Source organism: Pongo abelii, chromosome 16 (assembly GCF_028885655.2).
Source record: "Pongo abelii isolate AG06213 chromosome 16, NHGRI_mPonAbe1-v2.0_pri, whole genome shotgun sequence".
Classification (NCBI taxonomy): Eukaryota; Metazoa; Chordata; class Mammalia; order Primates; family Hominidae; genus Pongo; species Pongo abelii.
The window spans coordinates 98,781,109-98,801,540 of NC_072001.2; positions in this window are offsets into that span (position 1 = coordinate 98,781,109).

Sequence of the window (20,432 nt, forward strand, 5' to 3'; positions counted from 1 at the left end):
AAGAATCCAGCCTTTGGCCAGACATGCTGTTGGATATGAAACAAACGAGGAATTATTTAGCTATTTTGTTTGTCCACCAATTTCTATTAATCATTTCAGTCTATATTTATCACTCCTGGTTTTAATAATTAGTTACATGTCATATACGTGTCGTTTCATACATGTAGCTTCTTGAATAGGAGCTCTGTTGGCTAATTTTACATTTTTAAATTGCTGCACGTGTGAAATGAAATCAGCTTTAAGTGAAATCTTGGTATAGGAGAAAAAGCACAAGCTCTTGAATCAGAGAAATTGGTATTTCAAGCACAGCTCTAATACTGTTCAGCTATGTGCTTGGGAAAATCACGTAAGCTCTGATTCTCTGTAAGCTGGGAATAAAATCAGAAAAAGTAAAATGGTCCACACAGAATGGTTGTAAAATGAGATGAGGCATGCAATGTGCCTAGCACCCAGTGAAGCTGAGAACACAGTAGGCATTCAATAAATGTTGCTTCTCTTCACTTGCTTATTGTTATTTTCATGTAATTTTATAGTAGATCCCCTTAAAGAGTTACTTTTATTAAAGTCCAGGATATTTAAAGGCCCGGAAGTGCCCCTTGTTTCACCAAATTCAGTTCTTTGCAATGGAAGTTTCTGAAATTTTCTACATTGATTTATAACCTTAGAGGGAAAAAAAAATTTTAATTCTCTATGGTTTCTGATCACTTAGGCTTTTCTGGACTAGGGTAACACAGCGTGCCACATGTTTTCCTAACAAATTGCATTCGGACACTTTCCGACACTTTCATTATTTTAACTCAGGTAATAATTAGTCACTGTCAGAGGAAGGACTTAGGTTGTGCAAATCAGAATAAATTTACCTTGCCGTAGCAGCAGTCACAAATGAAGCAATAAATTAGAAATAGCAAATTGTTACAGACTTAAGAGATCACAAATCAAAATTGCTCCCTGAAATCCAGGAAAAGGTAGAAGACTGCCAAGATTTCTTTGAGAGCTTAATTTTTCCAGATAAACTTTTGAGTTGAATCAGTTTGTGACAAATCGCAGAGAGATTTCCGACACTGATCACAGAGAGAACATCCTGGGATTCCACCACGTCACATAAGCTATATTATAATGTTGCTAATTAAAGAAAGAAAGATTTTTAAACATTTTATAACGTTAGGAAATTATTAATCTTTATATAAACATATATGTATATATATATAAATATATGCACACACATACATACACACACAGCCCTATACACACGTGCAGACACTAACACACACACACAGACTTACAGAAAAATAAAGAACTCTTCTTAAAAGTCCCTTTGAGGATACAAAGCCTTTTCTGGTTTACCCGTGATCAAAATGACAAAATTTGAGGTCATGAGAAAGTTCTGGACTTAGCAGAACATCTGTTACCAGAGGTGGCTAATTAGTGAATTGAGGCCACCGAGGGGTACAGTTCTTGGGGATGTCATGCATATTGTGTGCTCAGTCTTGTCTTGCTTCACATTTTTATCCAGGATCAGAAAAACAGTATAGAAGGTGTATTGATGAAATTTCCTTACACGGAATCAGAAAGGAGCTGGAGTGAATGCAGTGAATGATAGAATGTGAGTGGATATGAACGATGAGCAGAAATCTACAGTAATGTAAGTGGAGCAAATGTAAGGCCCTGCACTTTCATTCAAAGAAGTAAAAGGCCTAAAATGGTTAGAAGAGAAACCTGCAACTTAATCAAAGTCTCTCTGAAAAAGATAAGTGGTTAAGATTTTGAAAAAAGAGCAGTATGTGGGTGGGGCATGGTGGCTCACGCCTGTAATCCCAGCACTTTGGGAGGCCGAGGTGGATGGATCACGAGGTCGGGAGATCGAAATCATCCTGGCTAACGCGGTGAAACCCCATCTCTACTAAAAATACAAAAAAAAAAAAAAAAAAAAAATTAGCCGGGCGTGGTGGCGGGCGCCTGTAGTCCCAGCTATTCCGGAGGCTGAGGCAGGAGAATGGCGTGAACCCGGGAGGCGGAGCTTGCGGTGAGCCGAAATCGTGCCACCGCAACAGACTGGGTGACAGAACAAGACTCCGTCTCAAAAAAAAAAAGAAAACAAACAAAAAAAAAAAAAAGAAAAAAGAGCAGTATGTGTCAGCTATATGATGTGACACCCAGTAAGCTAATATAGTCTTGCTGGTGATTACAGAAAGAGAGGTATTATCTTTAAGGAGGTGATTATCTTACATAAGCCCTGGTCAGGTAATGACCAGTGTTGTAGTCATTTATGAGTGTTACATCCTAAGAAACCCACATAGAAATGCTGGAACAAGATACTAAATGGGAGAAAATTCCAGTTCATGCCATGAGCAGAATATAACTCTGTATCACACAAAGAAGCTCAGCGTAAGTGTAGAAATAAATGAAGGTTATCTTCCATTGCTGAAAGATTTACCATGTAAAGGGTTTGTTCTCTCTGGAACAAAGATGAAGAACAGGTGTTGGCCCCGAAAGTTGTAACTAAAGCCAAAGGTTATATTTCTGGTTAAAATGGCCACTTGATGTAGAACATCTAATTATTTCCCAGGCCTACTGCCCACTAAGGTTATTAGTAAAATTATCCAAAGTTTTTTCTAACTAGGGAAAAGCCTTCATCATCCATGGAAACAGAGGCAGCCATAACAGAAATTTTGAGGAATTCCTGTTATACAAGTTGACACATGTATGAAAACATACTAAAGGAGGACGTTGAGAGTCAACTCATGGTTCTCCTTCCCAAGAGAGTAGCACATCATCATGATGAGTAAATAGATAAGCCTGCAGATAATCTCACTCACACTTCTTTGTAGGAGATAGGCTAAAAGAACTATCAGAAGCTTGGGTGAACCCAGGAATCTGCTCAGTGCTGCTGCTGTTGTGAGAGGGTCTAGATAGCTGCATAGGGAAAGCTGGCAGGGTCTGCAGCTGGCCATCTGATGTGATAGATGGCTCCTTCCTGGTGCAATGGGAAGCAGCATCAGGGAGAAAGTTCCCATATGCACATTGCATAGCTGGCACAGAGGGTAAGTTTATAGGAAAGGTAGATGCGGTTTTCTGTTCCCCAGATGCTATTTAACCAATCTTGAGTCCACTTGGGCTGATATAACAAAACACCACAAACTGGGTAACTTATAAATAACAAAAGTGTATTTTTCACAATTCTGGAGGCTAGGAAGTCCAAGATCAAGTCACCAGCAGATTTGGTGACTTGTGAGAATCCTCATCCTGATTTATAGATGACTCTCTTCTCACTCAACCCTCACAAGGCTCCACCCTAATGAACAAATCACTTCCCAAAGCCTCACCATCCCCCCAATATCATTGCCATGGGCATTAGGATTCCAACATATGAATTTTGGGGAGACACAAACATTCAGACTATAGCATTATCAAATAAAACCTTCCAGAATTTCCCAGAGTTCTGACTCTTAGCATATTGCTCCCAGATTTCTGGATCAGGGAGCAGGTAATGCAAAGTAACTTTAACCTGCCCACTGGTCTACAATCTGAGAGGTTAATTCTAGATGAAAGTGGCTGGACATTATGAAATGAAAGGAGAACTCACCCGCCAGATTCACGGCTGATGCAGGCTTCTCATTGTAAGTTACTAAATCAAAAGTACATTTTTTTAATTAGTAAAACATGACCGTTAAGAGATTCAGTAAGATATAAGAAGGGAAACAAAGCACTCACAGGGAGTATTAAAATAATATTTTAGGGGAAAAGTTATTATAAGAAAAATAATTTTATATAATATACATTTTATGTTTAAAAAAAAAAGAAAACAGAGCTATGAAATCGAAGACTATAAAGAAAACAAACTGCCCAGAAAAGTAAGCTGGCTAAAAATAAAAAAAAGAGCAGACATAAAATGACAAAGACTCTAAGGGGACAAAAAAATGCAATATAAATACAAAAATTTTCACTAGATCAATTAAAGTGAAACATTCATCACCAAGAAAATTGATCCTGTGGTGAAATTTTCACTCAGAATGCAGAAGACAGGTATGAAGAGTTGGAATTTATATAAGAGGCCATCAGAAACCCAATCCCCTAATAATCGGCATTCATAAAAAAAAGAGATTAGAAAAATGGAAATAAAACAACCAAATAAAAGTTATACAGAAAAAAATAGAGATAATTATGTAAAAAGCAAAATTTGAAGGATAGAAGAAAGCTCTGATTAGAGTCAAAGGAGAGCTTGCATAGAAAGCGACTGATAAAAAGAGATAAATATCTGTATAATTTGGCTAAAACATTAATGTAGAAGAATAAAAAAAAGTGGCACATATACACCATGGAATACTATGCAGCCATAAAAAAGGATGAGTTCATGTCCTTTGTAGGGACATGGATGAAGCTGAAAACCATCATTCTCAGCAAACTATCGCAAGGACAAAAAACCAAACACCGCATGTTCTCATTCGTAGGTGGGAATTGAACAATGAGAACACTTGGACACAGGAAGGGGAACATCACACACTGGGGCCTGTTGTGGGGTGGGGGGAGGGGGGAGGGATAGTATTAGGAGAAATACCTCATGTAAATGACCAGTTAATGGTTGCAGCACACCAACATGGCACATGTATACATATGTAACAAACCCGCACGTTGTGCACATGTACCCTAGAACTTAAAGTATAATAATAATAATAAAAAAGAATCCTACAAATATCCAGAAAGAAAATATAAATTAACTATTTTGGTATGTAATCCCCCAAAATCACTTTGGCATCATACTTCTTCTCTGCAGCTTTGAAAGTCAGAAGACAGTGGCATAGTTTATAAGATTTGAGAATAAAAGAACTGTCACAAGAACCCTAAGTCAAGTTGTCATTCGTTTTGGAAGGCAAAACAGCCAGTGTATAGCAACACATTTTAAAAATTCAAAACAGATAATGATTATAAATATATTATAAAAACTCAGAAAACTTACCACTTCCTACGTATCTTATTCCACAACTTTACATTTCACGTCTCAGATCAGTAAAATGCCTAACAAAACTTATTGAACAAACACACAAAAAAGCCCAAGTATGATTTAAAAGGAAACTGTCAATGTTGTTACTAATTCTTAAATGAAGATTTCTGAGGTAAAACTTTCTTTTTTTTTTTTTGTTTTTTTGTTTTTTTAGACGGAGTCTGGCTCTGTCCCCCAGGCTGGAGTGCAGTGGTGCCATCTCAGCTCACTGCAAGCTCCGCCTCCCGGGTTCACGCCATTCTCCTGCCTCAGCCTCCCGAGTAGCTGGGATTACAGGCGCCCACCACCACGCCCAGCTAATTTTTTGTATTTTTAGTAGAGACGGGGTTTCACCGTGGTCTCGATCTCCTGACCTCGTGATCCGCCCGCGTCGGCCTCCCAAAGTGCTGGGATTACAAGCTTGAGCCACCGCACCGGGCCCTGAGGTAAAACTTTCTAATTCAATCATAATAACTAGGATCTAGAGTCATACTTCATATTTTTAGACAAAGTGATTTCTTAGTTGCTTCAAGGGGTTCATGAACATGCTGAAGGGTGATTTGATCTCACAGATAGGATTCAAGGATAATGACTTGGGAGGTCAAGGCCACTCCAATCTTCCCAACTGCATTTGATGTTTTTTTGCCTAGCCCACTGTAAAACTGCATTAAAATTTTTGTTTTATAGCAATGAATATGTTTTGGCTTATATTTGTTTTACTTACTCTCAGTTATTTCTTGAAACTTCTACAAGCATTTAAGCTCCATGAAAGTAAAGTCTATATTCTGTTATTATTTCGTTTTGTCTTTTCTGTGTTCTAACCCCCCCTTACCCAGCATCTAAATGGCTCTAACATCTAGAAATTATGGATAAATACTCATTGATTTGTGTTCAACTATAGGCCTATGGAATATCCAGCAATGTGCTACTTATAGGAATCCAAACTTCAGGAGGAGAGTTACAAAAGCTCATGGCATAATGAGAGAACAATATAATGTTATACAAAAGGAAATACTCTTTTGAATATAGATAACTGTCTTATTGTACAGAAAAGTTATAGTGTAATTTGGGTGCAATTTGACAGTGAGCATGGGATGATATTGTAGTTGGCTGGAGTTTTGATGGAAAGTATCACTGAGGAAGTAAAATTTGAGATAGAACTCAGAAAGTTAGTAAAGTTTCCCTGACAAAGAGATATGACAATAATCTTTTAAGGGTGAGCTTTAAAATTGGAAGGCTCTCTAGGGGAAACAGAAATTCACACTTCTAGCCACACACTGTAATAAAAGTTACACATATTAGAAAAGAGAGGATAGATTCAAGGGGGAAGAAGTAGATAAGATTAGTAGCCACATTAGAGTGGGTAAGGATACTCACGGGCCCTCAGAGGAGACAGAGCTCCCTTCCATTCTCATTTGCTTTCTTTGAAAATAAAAATACTCCACTCTATCTTCCTCCTACTTATGTCAGCCCAGCTTACTCAGAATCCTATTGGATGTGTTTCACCCCAGAAAGTTCCCTTTATAAATGATATTTTAATAGTATATTTAATTTTAATTTTCTTATACACAGAGTCTCACTCTGTCACCCAGGCTGGAGTACAGTGGTACCATCACAGCTCACTACAACCTCCAACCCCTGGGCTCAAGCGATCCTTCCACCTCAGCCTCCAGAGTAGCTGGAACTACAGGCACACCACCACACAGGGCTGCAAATGGTTACTTTTTTGACTCTCCATGTTAATTGACTAAATTACACCTATCTACATAGAGCATTCTTAAATAACCTATAGTGTTTCCCTAGGTACTCAGCTACTGTTCTATTTTTTGTTCTCATATACTTTATATTTAATTAGCATCCAAGCCTTGTTTGTCCCTTCCATCTTAGCTCAGACTGTCATGATTTTCCACAAAGATTTGCTGCCACAATCTCCAGCTCCCAGTGTCCACCTATCTAATCTATCCTATGTGTTATTGGTGGGTTATCTGCTTTCTAAAACATACTCTAAGACACAATAATTGAATTTTAAAGCTGCTAGAGACTTTAGACATCTACTCCACTGTTTTGTAAATTTCACCCTTACAAGACAATGCTGGTTGCTATAAATATTTTGCAGTAAAATGTTTCCCACAACATTCGGGAGCTACTCTTCTCTAGAGCTTCCCTTAGAGATTCATAATGCGTATTAGTGCTCTACAGACCAACTTGTGCTTCGCTAAAAAAAAAGCCACAGCTGAACTTTGTATAATCCAGGTGACTTCCAAGTATGTTAAACCACACTCTGTGGAGGACCCTTTGGAAAATATTGCTATGGTCCAGTCACCTCATTCTGCAATTGTTCTCAGATCAAGTGAACTTAAGAAACTCAGTGAGCTTTTCCTCACTAACACCATTACAGAATATTGTTGGACCTCTTTTGCTGCCTTCCCATAGCTCTTGGCAATTGCCTTTCTTCCCTAGTGGATTCTCGTTTCCTGTGAGGGCAGAGGCTGTGCCTCTGTTGTACACTTCTCTCCAGCATGCAGTAGGTGCTCTATAATGTTGAATGACAGCCTGACCAATGGTGTTCCAGTGAGAGTTTGTGGGCAGGGTCTATGTGATACCAAGCTACTCCTTCAACTTTGCAGAATTATAGAACAGCTTTCCTCATCCAATTTGGATGCATTCATTTTAGAATGAAATGACCTCTCATTGTGAGTGGTATATAGCCATAGAGAGTCCTCAGCTTAGAGCAGTCTCATTGTCATCTCAGCTATGGGGAGATGTAGCTATATCCAGGCTTGGCAGACCCTAGGATTAAATTCCTATGTGTTTCTTGAATAAACAAAAAAATGAACAAACAAATAAGGACCCTTGGACCACAAGCTCCACCTCACTTGGTAGTGACTCCAGGTAATGAGAAAGAGAAGGTATAATTTTCACTGAGTGTTTTCATTCAACTGTTGAATCATTTGTTAGGCAGCACTGGTCCCATTGTGTCCCTTGTTTGATGACAAACAGCCTTCTAAGATTTCTTATAGATGTCTCTTTCCACTGATTTTTCCTCCATCTCCTTAAACCTATTACCTTGAGCCTCTCACTCACTTCTTGCACCTGTGGTCCCCTTCCTCCTCCTTCCTTTTAGCTATGGCAGTGATGCTATTTGTGTACAGTAGGAAGATCCCCGCACATGGTGGCAGAGAATTTGCATTTAAGTCTCAGTTCTTCCTCTTAGGAAATCTGTGACAAGGCACCAGCTCCTCTGAGCCTTTGCTTCCTTCTGCTAAAATGTTCACACTAATGTTTGCCTTACCCACAGCATGAAATCCTTGAAGGGACCCATTGAAGCAATGTGTATCAAATGACATTGTTAGCTAGACAGCCCTCTGTATATGAAAGTTTTCCAAAGTTGTCCCTAATCATTGTCTCTAATCATGGGAGAAGCTCTATGAAAGTCTCCAGTACGTTTAAGAAACCACACATGCTCTATCCTTGTTTAACATATCCATGATGCTCATGAGGAATTAGAGGTTTGAATGTCTGCAGCAAAAAACCTGTTTGACCCAGAGATTCCCGCCAAGTAATTTCAGCAAGAATTCCTTCTTCATTTGGTTAATGTAACAAATATTAACCTCTGGCAGACACTAGGGTTCCACAGAACACACTTTGGGAAATGTTGCCCCTGGCTGATGTAAGGTAATCTCATTGACAGTGTGTGCCATGCCTCCAAAAAAACTCCTGTTTTTGTTTTGTTTTAAGGAACTGTTGCTTCTTAATTAATTTGAGTGAGAAGCAGTGGGCTTGTCAGGTGTACTGGCAAAGGAGATGCTTGGGGAGAGGGAACCTTCTGGCACATTGGAGAAGGCAGACGGCTGACACCCTGTCTTGTCTAAAGGGCCAGTCCTGCAGAACCCAACACATGTCTGTTGGCTCCTTTCTATCCCTTCAATATAGCCTGAGCCCTCATTCCCTCTCCCCCAGACGAGCTTAACAGCCTTCTTACTAGCTTCTATGTCATCTATGTTGCCCTTAGCTGTTACAGGTCATCCTTAAAAATTTGACTTTGTCCCTCACTTGATTAAGAATCCTGTGACCCACCTTCTTTATTCCAGTTTTTGTCTTATGGAATGGAGCCTAAACTCCTTAGCAAAGAAGTTATGACCTTTCATGATCTGACTCTAGCCTATCATTGCAGGAGTGTCACCACTGGTCTGACCACACCTATATCTCAATTACTTTGACAGTCAACTGTTCCTTGAATGTGACAATGGTACTAGGCCTTTGCACAGGCTGCGTCTTCTGCCCAGAATACAACCTGCCAAATTTCTTTTTTTTAGTGCAAAACCTAACATAAATATTCACTAATTTATGACTGCTCCAAGCAGTTAGCCTGTCTCCTCTCCGGGGTTATTGTACTTGCTACAGTGAATATGTCTGATATTATGGATCAGCCCCTGGCACTGAGATGAAGAGCACTTTAGAGTTTGTCCTTAGTCTGCTCAGGCAGCCATTACAAAACACCAAAGGCTGAGTGGCTTAAATAATAGAAATGCTTTCCTCACAGCTCTGGAGGCTGGAAATCCAACATCAGGCATCAGTGTGGTTGGGTCCTGGTGAGGACTCTCTTCTTGGCCTGCAGATGGCTGCCATTTTGCAGTGTCCTCACATGGTGGGAAAGAGCGCCAGCTCCCTAGTGCTTCTTCTTATAAGAACACTTATCAGGCCAGGCACAGTGGCTGATGCCTGTAATCCCAGCACTTTGGGAGGCCTAGGTGGGCTGATCCACCGAGGTCAGGAGTTCAAGACCAGCCTGGCCAACATGGAGAAACCCCTGTATTTTCTCTACTAAAAATACAAAAATTAGCCAGGCATGGCAGCAAGCACCTGTAATTCCAACTACTCAGGAGGTTCATGTAGAAGAATTGCTTAAACCCGGGAGGCGGAGCTTGCAGTGAGCTGAGATCGCACCATTGCACTCCAGCCTGGGCAACAAGAGCAAAACTCTGTTTAAAAAAAAAAAGAAGGTTAGCTTAGGGCTTGAACGTATGAGTTTTTAGGGGACGGAAGGCACATGTTATGAACATCCAGTCCATAACAGAGTTACTGATATTTGTACCCTAGTACGCAGCACAAAGTGCAGTGGCTGACACATTGCAGGTATCTAGTAACTTATCATGGATAAACACAGGGACAAGCAAATGAGCAATATAATTCTAGTGAAGAAGGTGAAGTAACAGAATCACACAAAGGGGAGGAAAATGTCTCTATCAGCCCAGCAGGCAATAGCAAGGAGTATTAAATTGGCAAAGAAATCCATTTAAGAGGTCTGGAGCAGAAGGAGGTTCGAAGACCAAGTGCTGGGGAACCTGAAAGTGACCAGAAATATATCTCTCCTGGATGTCGGAAGCGATGACACACAATGGCTTTATTGGACATCATGGATTTATCTATCAGTACAATGGGGTTGATATACTGTGTTGGCTTTATATACTTTTAGAATATCAGTGCAAATATTTTTGGCTTTCTCTCAAAAGGAAACAAAAAGATGTTAGGCAGTGAGCAAGTGTCTTCAAAGAAAGACATTTTCTACCATTCCAGTTTTAGGACTGCAATTTACTAAGTCTACCTAATAGATTAATTCTTTTGAAAGAATTCTTTGGGCTTGACAAATTCAAGACATGTAGAAAATGAATTTCTTTGAAATCATTGGAGAAAAATATGTCTCCATAGGGCACTAGGGAGTGCGAGTTAAATGTCATTTATTTAATACGTATTAGTTGAGTGTTTAAAATATGACACTCTCTTTGATACTAGGCACTGGGAACAGGGCAATGAGCAAAGTCTCTGCTGCAGAATAAGCTGTTTGTCTCTCAGTAACTCCAGAGATGGTCCTTACCAATTAAAGAAGCTGGCGTCCATTTGTTACCTCCTTAAATGGCTGAAGGAGCTGTTGATTGCAGGCTGCTTTGCTCAGGGAACCACCATATTTGCAAACACAAATGCATATTTACACTGATGAATAATGAAGGTTATGTATTGCATGTACTTGAAATAATGGTTGATTTTAGAGTGCCATTCATAAAACCCACATCAAAACGTGTGTTATGGCCTGATGTTTTCATTGCAGTTCAAGTAAAATAGTCCTTGAAAATTGTCTTGCTACCAAATTGCAATCATAAAGGCAGGGGTTCAGACTGAGAGAATCACGTTATAGTATTGTGAACTTCTGGATAATATATAACATAACGAGTTTAATTGAATCATTCAGTTGGGTTTTTGCCCAGAAAAGTGAGAATTTAAATGCTGATACAGCTTCAGCTTCCAATGACACCAGTCAGCACTCCTTAGATTGGATGTAAATAATCCTATTTGCGGATATGCAATATGGTAAGGGGATGGTTGTCTGTAAACTTGCTAGCAAAGGTAATTAAATAATTCCATCATGTCTTAATACATATGAAAAAAAATCATTGGTCTCAAAGATCTGAAATGCATTTTCCTTCTAACTACTACAGGAAAGAACACTGAAATTTTAGCAACCATTATCTTACTTTGGAACTGCAGAAGCAAGATAGAGAACATACCACATACACACACACACATGTACACACAGACTAAAAACTCAGAAGTTACCATAGCAACAGTAGCATCTGCTTCTGACCCATGTTTGGAGAAGTTGCAACAAACACAGTCCAACCGGACTGGGCTGTGTAATTCTTCTTTCCTGGGATTAGAGATTCAAATTTGGTTCAAATTACACACTTCAATAAAGTTCATCTTGATTTAAATTCTGAACTTCTCAAGTCCTGTTTCCTGAGCTCCAGCCTTATCATAGCATTCACAGGAAAATAAATCAGCTACAGGGTCACTTAGAACATTGTAATGGAGTCACACACAACAGGAATGAAATGCATCTCCAAACAAGATTTTTGGTTAGCTATTTTTGGTTAGCTTGTGGAAAATAAGAGTTCTTGATGTGTTCACAATGGGCCCTGCCCATGTGGCTAAACACAAATCAATTTATAGGCAAAAAATTCTCATGGAAAGAAAAGAGTACCCTTTCCTCTGGGAATTCACCTCCCTGCTATCATACAGGATAATAATATTAAGCATTGTATTTTGGTATCACAGCCGACCCTCACTCTTGATTCTTCACCTTCTCTTTGATTATTCCTTCTCAGTCTCTGTTTTTACCTTCCTCATCTTCTCAATGTTTGTACGCTAATGTTCAAAGGAGCCCCATCTGGCCCCTTTCTCTTCTCACTGAGTATTCTTTTTCCCAAGTGAGGTTAGTCACTGTACAACTTACAATTCCCTGCCATCCATCTCACCCAATACCTTATCTCTAGCCAAGACTCTACCACCTCTAGAGTATTCTCCGAAACCCCACACTGTTTCAGAGTTGATTACCTCCACCCGAAGTCTGCTCAACACATAAAACTCACCATTGTTCTCCACAAAGGGGCTTCTCCATCTCTGTTAGTTGCTCCTCATTCATTTCTGCACTTCAGCTAAGATATTTGAAGTTATATGAAACTTTTCCTTAACCACCAGGTTTTCCTTACAGTGCAGTAGAAATTTGTATTTGTTCTACTTCACTAACATGTTCAGAACCCAGGGCCTCTTCATTGTCCCCTGATACTGCCTTTAGTCTATTCTTCATCACCCCTGAGGCTATTTTGAATCATTGCTTAGCCGGACACCCTGTCCCCTCTTCTACGCAATTCCTGAGTTGTATCATGTTTAGTCTTTCAGGAGTTCCCTTTAACAGCACCGTGAGGGCTTTGCCTTGATCTGTTATCCACTCACCCCCTTCACTTATCTCTCCACTAGTCTCAAACATGGGGTCTCCCTGTCCTTCCTTTCCCCATGTCTTATAGCAAGGATCATAACCTAGACTGTCTCCTGGGTGCTTGAGCAGTTTAAAGCTGATGGAGAGTCCTGGGGACTGTGATAAGCTAGAGAGCATATACAATCTGAAGCAACTAAACATCATTTTAAATATATTGTGCTAGGCAATTAGAACTCTTCTCTAGGCTGGATGCAGCTTTTGCGAAGCCATTGCAACTCTGTATGTATTCTGACCACACTCAAGTATTCTGAGAATGAACAAAGATCTCTCAAGGCTCTGAGCTTTTTCACATACAGTTTCCTCTAGAGTCTTTGCTGGGTATCTATAAAGGTACAATCTCCCTCCTGTAGAGGACTGTTTCTCTCACCCTGTCCTTTAGATACATTCCTCAATACAGGGGGCCAACCAAACTCTTTCCTACCCAAAGCCTCTGTCACTCTGGCACCCTGAGTATGCCAGGAAAGAGATTAAGCAAGGTGGTTAAGGCAGTGTTTTGTTTCTTCATGAACTTGTAAATAATAACAATGAAGTTCAACATTTGTATGGAACTTGGCAGCTTCCTAAGCACTTTCATACTTTTGATATTTCTGGAAAGGAGAACTTTAAAAGGCATGAAGAAAGCAATGTTGGGGGCAGGGGGAAGAAAACTTATTTGTAAGCCATTGGCAGATCATTGTGTTGTTGGTAAGATTTTTCAAAAACAAAACAAAACAGAAATTAAACTATCCGTCTCTGTTATGGAGGCTTTTCTAGAATCGCTTCCAACTTTCAAACATGTGAATGATTACCCAAAATCCACTTTATAGATCTACTGCAGGTACAATGTGCCCTCCATTTGGTTTTTCAAAAACACATACCAAGTTTTCTTTAATTATAGCTATATCATGCTTCTATGGAGGTTTCATATTTGAATTTATGGAATTGTTATATTGAAACGGAATTGTGCTACACCTTTAAACCTCAAATGGCTACTAATATTTTATTAAATACAGCTGCCACTAGGCAATAAAAATCTCCAAGGGGCAAAAAAAAAAGAGTACAGTGTTTTTCATATCTGCTTTCTTCTTGCAGAAGCCATATGCTAGTAATACATATATGCTGTCTGGTATTCAATATATATTCCAGCTTTGTATATAGTTAGCCTAGAGCATTACACACCACCTGCATAATTTCGAAACACTGAACACTAGATGTCACAGAACAAAAACCCTGTGCTGTGCTCTCAAGCACAAATGCATTTACAGTTGGTTAATGAGATATACAGAAAGCTGCTGCAAAGCCAAAGAAGTTAATTTCATTATACAAGTTTAGGAAATAATGGTGAACTTTTGAGGACAGATATTCCGCAGCCATAATTAGCTTTAAGATAAATCCATTTGGTATGCATTTGGTTTTTCATTAGGACATGCATTTTCACTCCCATGTGCAATGTTTGAAAGGTTTACATTACATAAAATTAGGGCTGTATAAACTGTGTGCTTCATCTCTTTCTCTAATGTGATTGCGCCTTCCCTTGAACACAGTAGCCTGAGTGATAGCCCCCATTGTATGCAATGCACGTCAATAAATACCGAACATGAATGTGAATCAATATTGTGTTAGTATTGGGATTAAGCAAGCTCTTTTCTCCTCCTTTTTTTTTTCTTCTGGGGAGATGAATATGAGTAAATAAAATGAGTGTTTGTCTGAAACTGTGTTGGGGGATTAGGCTTTGTGTTTTCCTTTTGAGGAGCAGCATGCCAACTGGCAAGCCTTGGCTGGCTACCTGGGACGAGCACAGAAAACGAGATGCTCACCCTTGTGGCAGCGAGGCCTGCTGCTTTGAAGGACGCAGGGAGGCGGGCCTCCTCTCACCCAGAAAAGCCAGGTGCAGTTTCTGCAGCGGAGAAAGGTTATGCTTCATATGACTTCGTTTTCTCTCTGCAAATTAAGGGACAATTTATAAGTGTCTAGACAGGAATTAATCGGAATAATATTGGCTGCTTTTGACCCGAGAGTGCTATTACAATAAAGTATATACAACACAAATATAGGACAAAATCATTTATATAGCCTATTATCATGCCAGCATCCAGAGGCACCTTACAATAATAAAATGATTTACAAAAGAAAACACTAACAAAACATATCTCAGATGACAAATGGCTTTGAAAAGCAAACTTAATCTGTTCCTGAAGTTATAGTTAAGACATAGAGTCTCTAAGTGCTTATGAGATAAGGAGATTGTAAATGATGGTAAAATAATAAAACAGACGGCTGGTGGAGAACCACAGATCTAAGCCAGAGGTAGTTTCTATGATTTATACAAAGTATGTGAGAATCTTCCAAAATCCCTGTAAGTACTAAACCTGGAGAATATATGTTCAAATCTAAATGTACTAAATGCCTGTCAAATGGAAACAGAAATCTTGTACATAAAACAAAAAACAAGAAAATGCTAGCTTTCTCTGTGAAAAAAAAAGAAATTTATTTTAAAAATAATGTTTGTAGCTACTGGGGAGGCTGAGGCAGGAGAATGGCGTGAACCCGGGAGGCGGAGCTTGTAGTGAGCAGAGATCGCGCCACTGCACTCCAGCCTGGGCGACAGAGCGAGACTCTGTCTCAAAAAAAAAAAATAATAATAATGTTTGTAAATTTGCTGGCTGAGGGTAGGAAGTATTTACAGAATTAATTCTTAAAGACAACAATTTAAACCATCTGATTCATGATACATCACCTGATTTCACTGTCTGTTTTCTGAATTTGGGTAGTTTATGGAATAAAAATAAATGGTTTTTCTTTAACCTTTTATTTGGTAGAATGTAACAGTTTTTACTCAATAAGAAAAAAATATGACGTACATTTTGTTATTTTAAAATAACTTTTCTCAATTATCAATTGTTTAAGTAACACAAATTCATTGCACAAAACTTTTAAAATACGTAAAAGTATCAAGAAGAAAACAAAAATCACACATAATCTCCATTTCCAGAGGTAACCACAGTTAATGTCTTGGTGTATCTTTCCTAAAATGATAATTTTTCCAAATTAACTTGAAATTGATGCTAGCCACATTTTAAACTGGAAAAATGAGCTATTTCTGTAAAAACACCTGCCACATCAAGTAGAGGTAAGAATTATGGCCACGAATGGACCAATTTAATTCTCCCCAATATTTTCTCTAACTTGATAATTATTGCATAACTGTTTTAACTGGATGATCATAGTTTCTGCATTGCAATTTAAAAAAGGAAACAAAGCTACCTTTTAAAAATCAAATGCCAATATTGTTTATATTTATAAAAAACTATAACTCTTAATTTGAAGCAGTAAAATATTTATCCGTCTACTTTTTTTTGCTTTAGTAATAAGTAAATTAATACATTTAATCTCTTATTGACACAAATATACATACATATATACATATATACAGGCACATATTACAGGGATCACACATATAATTTGGCTTCTTCCTACTTCCTTTCCTTATGGTAAGAGCAGAAATGTTTCTACTTTCTCAAAAAAGACACAACAGGACAGAAGACACGGGGTTACATTTCTGTCTTTGTTCAGGTGGTCCGTCTCTGAATGGGTTTAATCAGTTCAAAGCATGATGTAAAGGCAGGGTGCCCTGGCTCATGCCACTGAGGGTTGGCTCTCTGGCCTGGGTAGAGACACCCTGGGCCTTATTTTGATGTGGATTATTTCAAACAGTTCAACTGTGAATTGCTGTTCTAGAAAAAGAAATATCCAGGGCAAAATCTTCACAAAGAAAATACAATGCAAATATAATGTGAATACTGTCAGATAAAGGGTTTTTAATTTGAACTTTTATCCATCCTTTACTGTTTCCTTGCCCCTTAAACTTGTGAATCCATCCTTCAAGATTGGAGAAAATCTCATCTCTCTACCCTCAGCACAGTTTTCCCTCTGTCTCATCTCCTTGACTATATGACTGCCAAATTGAATTCAATAGGCCTTCAAAATCATCTTGCTTTTTCTTTTCCTGTCCCACTCAGCCACAGACCCAAATGTAAGGGCAACTTTATTTTATAATATATATTTTTGTTTATTTATTTATTTCTTTATTTTGCTATTTCATTTCTCCTGATGGTAGTGATTTCCATTCCATGGGCCTTTTAAGAAAATTAAATACAAAATTTCGATCAGCATTTAAAGTCATATCGGACAAACAGACATATTCACTCTTGTGATCATCTAAACCTTGATCTGGTCTTTTGAGGACTTTAGGACTAGAAAGAAAACCTCACATCAGCTGATTCTGCTGGTAATGTCAACAGTTGTTCCACTTGAAGGAACTTCTAGCACTTCCTAGTGACTTGGAAAACGTTATTTGTTTCTTCTTCCTGCAAACATGGCTAACCTTTCTTAGTTTATGAATTATTGTAAGTTCCTTATTACGGTATGCTTGCCCCTCCCCCAATACAGCTAGAAATTACAGGAAGGGCCACGCATGGTGGCTCATGCCTGTAATCCCAAAACTTTTGGAACCCTGAACAGAAGGACACCTTGAGGCCAGGAGTTGGAGACCAGCCTGGTCAACACAGTGATATTCCCATCTCTAAAAAAATAGTAATTAAAGAAATTAGCTGGGTGTAGTGGCACACGCTGGTGATCCTAGCGACTCCGGAGGCTGAGGTGGGAGGATTGCTTGCATCTAGGGGTTTGAGGCTGCAGTGAGCTATGATCACACCACTGCATTCTAGCCTGAGTGACAGAGTGAGACCCGGTCTCCAAAAACAAGGAAAGAAAAAAAATATACCAGCTTCACGCAGAATCCCAAAGAGTAATTCTGAGGAGACAGTTCTAGTTAAAAGCTCTTGGAACTGAACTCCGATGGGAACCCTTAATACATCAAAACTAAAAAAAAGTGTCATTCTCTTCTTCCACCATTTCTGGCTATTGACAATAAATTTTGAATACATATAAGTGACTATGTTTCCTATTAGATGAGATAATTTAATTGAAAGAATTCTGTGTTTACTTATTGGTTTGTTCTAATGAACTATTCAATGGTTGGGGTTTTATGTGGTATTTTTCCCCCTCACTAACTTTTGTCTTTCTCAGCTCTTCCTAATATGGGTTCTCATTTCCTAATATGGGTTCTTTCCCGAAGGACAGAGGCCGTCCTGCCCACATGCAGGTGCCGTGGAGTCACTATACACATGCCTGGGGTATATTCTAAACAGGCTCCCAGGAGAATAGGTAGTTGAAGAGAACAGCCCAGAGCTCACAGTGATGACTCTTCAGAGGCAGCATTGCATTCTGGTTAATGAGCTAAGCCCTAGAGTCAGATGGTAACCCTATGCCACTGAGTGGAGCGCACCAGCTATGTGAGCTTGGGTATATGGTTTAATGGTGCCTTAACCCATAAAAGAGGGACAATGTATAGTAGCATCTATTATTAAGATGTCTACCTGTATTTAAAGAACTTCAGATTGCGCCTGTAGTTTGGTGCTCAACAAATCCTAGTACATATTAGTAATTGCACCTCAAGTTCATACTGGTTTGATTCTTTTAAAGCCACGTTCACACATTTCTTTACACGGGTTTTTCTATCATTGGGAAAAAGGGACTGTTTTCAGGGAAAAAAAAAAAAAAAAGGCCAGGTGCAGTGGCTCATGCCTGTAATCCCAGCACTTTGGGAGGCCGAGGCAGGTGGATCACCTGAGGTCAGGAGCTTGAGACTAGCCTGGTGAAAATGGTGAAATCCCGCATCTACTAAAAATACAAAAAAATTAACCAGGCTTAGTGGCACACGCCTGTAGTCCCAGCTACTCGGGAGGCTGAGGCAGGAGAATGGCTTGTACCCAGGAGGCGGAGATTGCAGTGAGCCGAGATCGTGCCACTGCACTCCAGCCTGGACAAGAGCAAAACTCCATCTAAAAAAAAAACAAAAAAAAAAAACCCCAAAAAACAACCATGGAATTATTGTCAGAACTACATATATTGGAATCCCAATTATGCCCTTGATTGAATATGATGTCATCTTGAACCCAGGAACTTAGCTCTTTGAGACAAGGAGTTGGAGACTAGCCTGGTCATCATAGTCACACCCCATCTCTACAAAAAATAACAAAAATTAGCTGGGCAGAGTGGCACACACTTGTGGTCCTAGCTACTTGGAAGGCTGATGCAGAAGGATTGCTTGAGCTAAGTTTTCTTGGAGCTAACTTTTCTGATCTGTAGTAAAGCCTAATGCCTCCCTCTCCAGGATTTTGAGAATTAAACGAGATGATATAAGAAAAGGTAATTAACAAATCTGATTTGAATTGAAATCTGCTTCATGTTTGTCTGTATGTAAAACTAAATGCTGTACTGGCTGTTTACATGCACACTTTTTTCAAGTTTATTTTTTGTTAACCTAGAAAATCAACCAAACATTGTATTCTCAAATTATCTCTAAACCATTGTTATACACATCGCTAATTACACAAGCAACATCCAACATTCATTTCCTCTCCTGATCACTTTTTCCAGTATTATGCCCACAGTAAGTAGGCCATTGACAAGTTAACCTGACTCTATCACAACAATCTCGGTAATTTCTTTAATGTCACTTGCAGCTAGAGGTGGGCACGTATCAATACACAAGGGAAAACTCTCTTACAGTACTCCTGGGAAAGATTTTGCCCACTGATAAAAGAAAAAGAAGCTCTTTTTATGTGGCCCTCACATCCTGCCTTGAATGCATGTGGAAAAGGTTGAGCTACCTGGAGCTGTGGCAGCCACATTGCAAGCAAGAGGCCATACTGAGAAAGGTGGAACAGAGTATTGGAAAGTCCTTAAAAACATCACAGAGCCGCTGCACTAACAGTAGAACCATTTCTCTAGACTCTCTGGATGGAAAGATTATTAAGTATCTTTATTGTTCAAGTCACCGTTAACCAGATATTCTGTTACTTTCAGCTGGTATGACTATACATCTCTAAGACTCCTGTTTGCTTAATCTAGCTCTCTGACTTCTTATTCCTGCTGGCTAGATGATGCCACAAACATAGATCTAGACATAGATACGGATATGGATACAAATATAGATATAGGTATACATATCTGCTGTGTATATATTTGCACAGGGATTCTACACAACCAGCAAAAGGAAATAAGAGGAATGAAGATATAGGAGGATGTTTCCAGAGTCAGGTGAGAGATTACATTTACATAAATATTCCTTCAGCTTCCTAGGTGAGTAGGAATCATATTAATAATAATAAAAATGAAACCTACCAGTTACTGCACTTTCTCTCTTGCCATACTTGTTGCTAAGCATTATCTGCGTTATTTCATGTAACCCTCAAATTAGTCCTCAGAGGTAGACATTTTTATCTCCATTTTACAGATGAAAACCCTGAGCTTTAAAAAATCAAAGCTGTCCAACTTATCCTACTAAATTCATGTATACTATTTCACCCTCTAACCTTCTTCACGTTAGCCTCACGAATCCTTTCCCATCCTGCAGGTCTGAACTGAAATCTCACTTTCTTGGAAAAGCCTTTCATGACCCCAGGCTAGATTAGATTATTGGAGATAAACATGCTGTTAGCATCGTGTACATCTTCCTCACAGTCTTTCACACATTTGCAATCATTTAATTGCCTGTGGTTATTACCTTCTTTTCTCCCT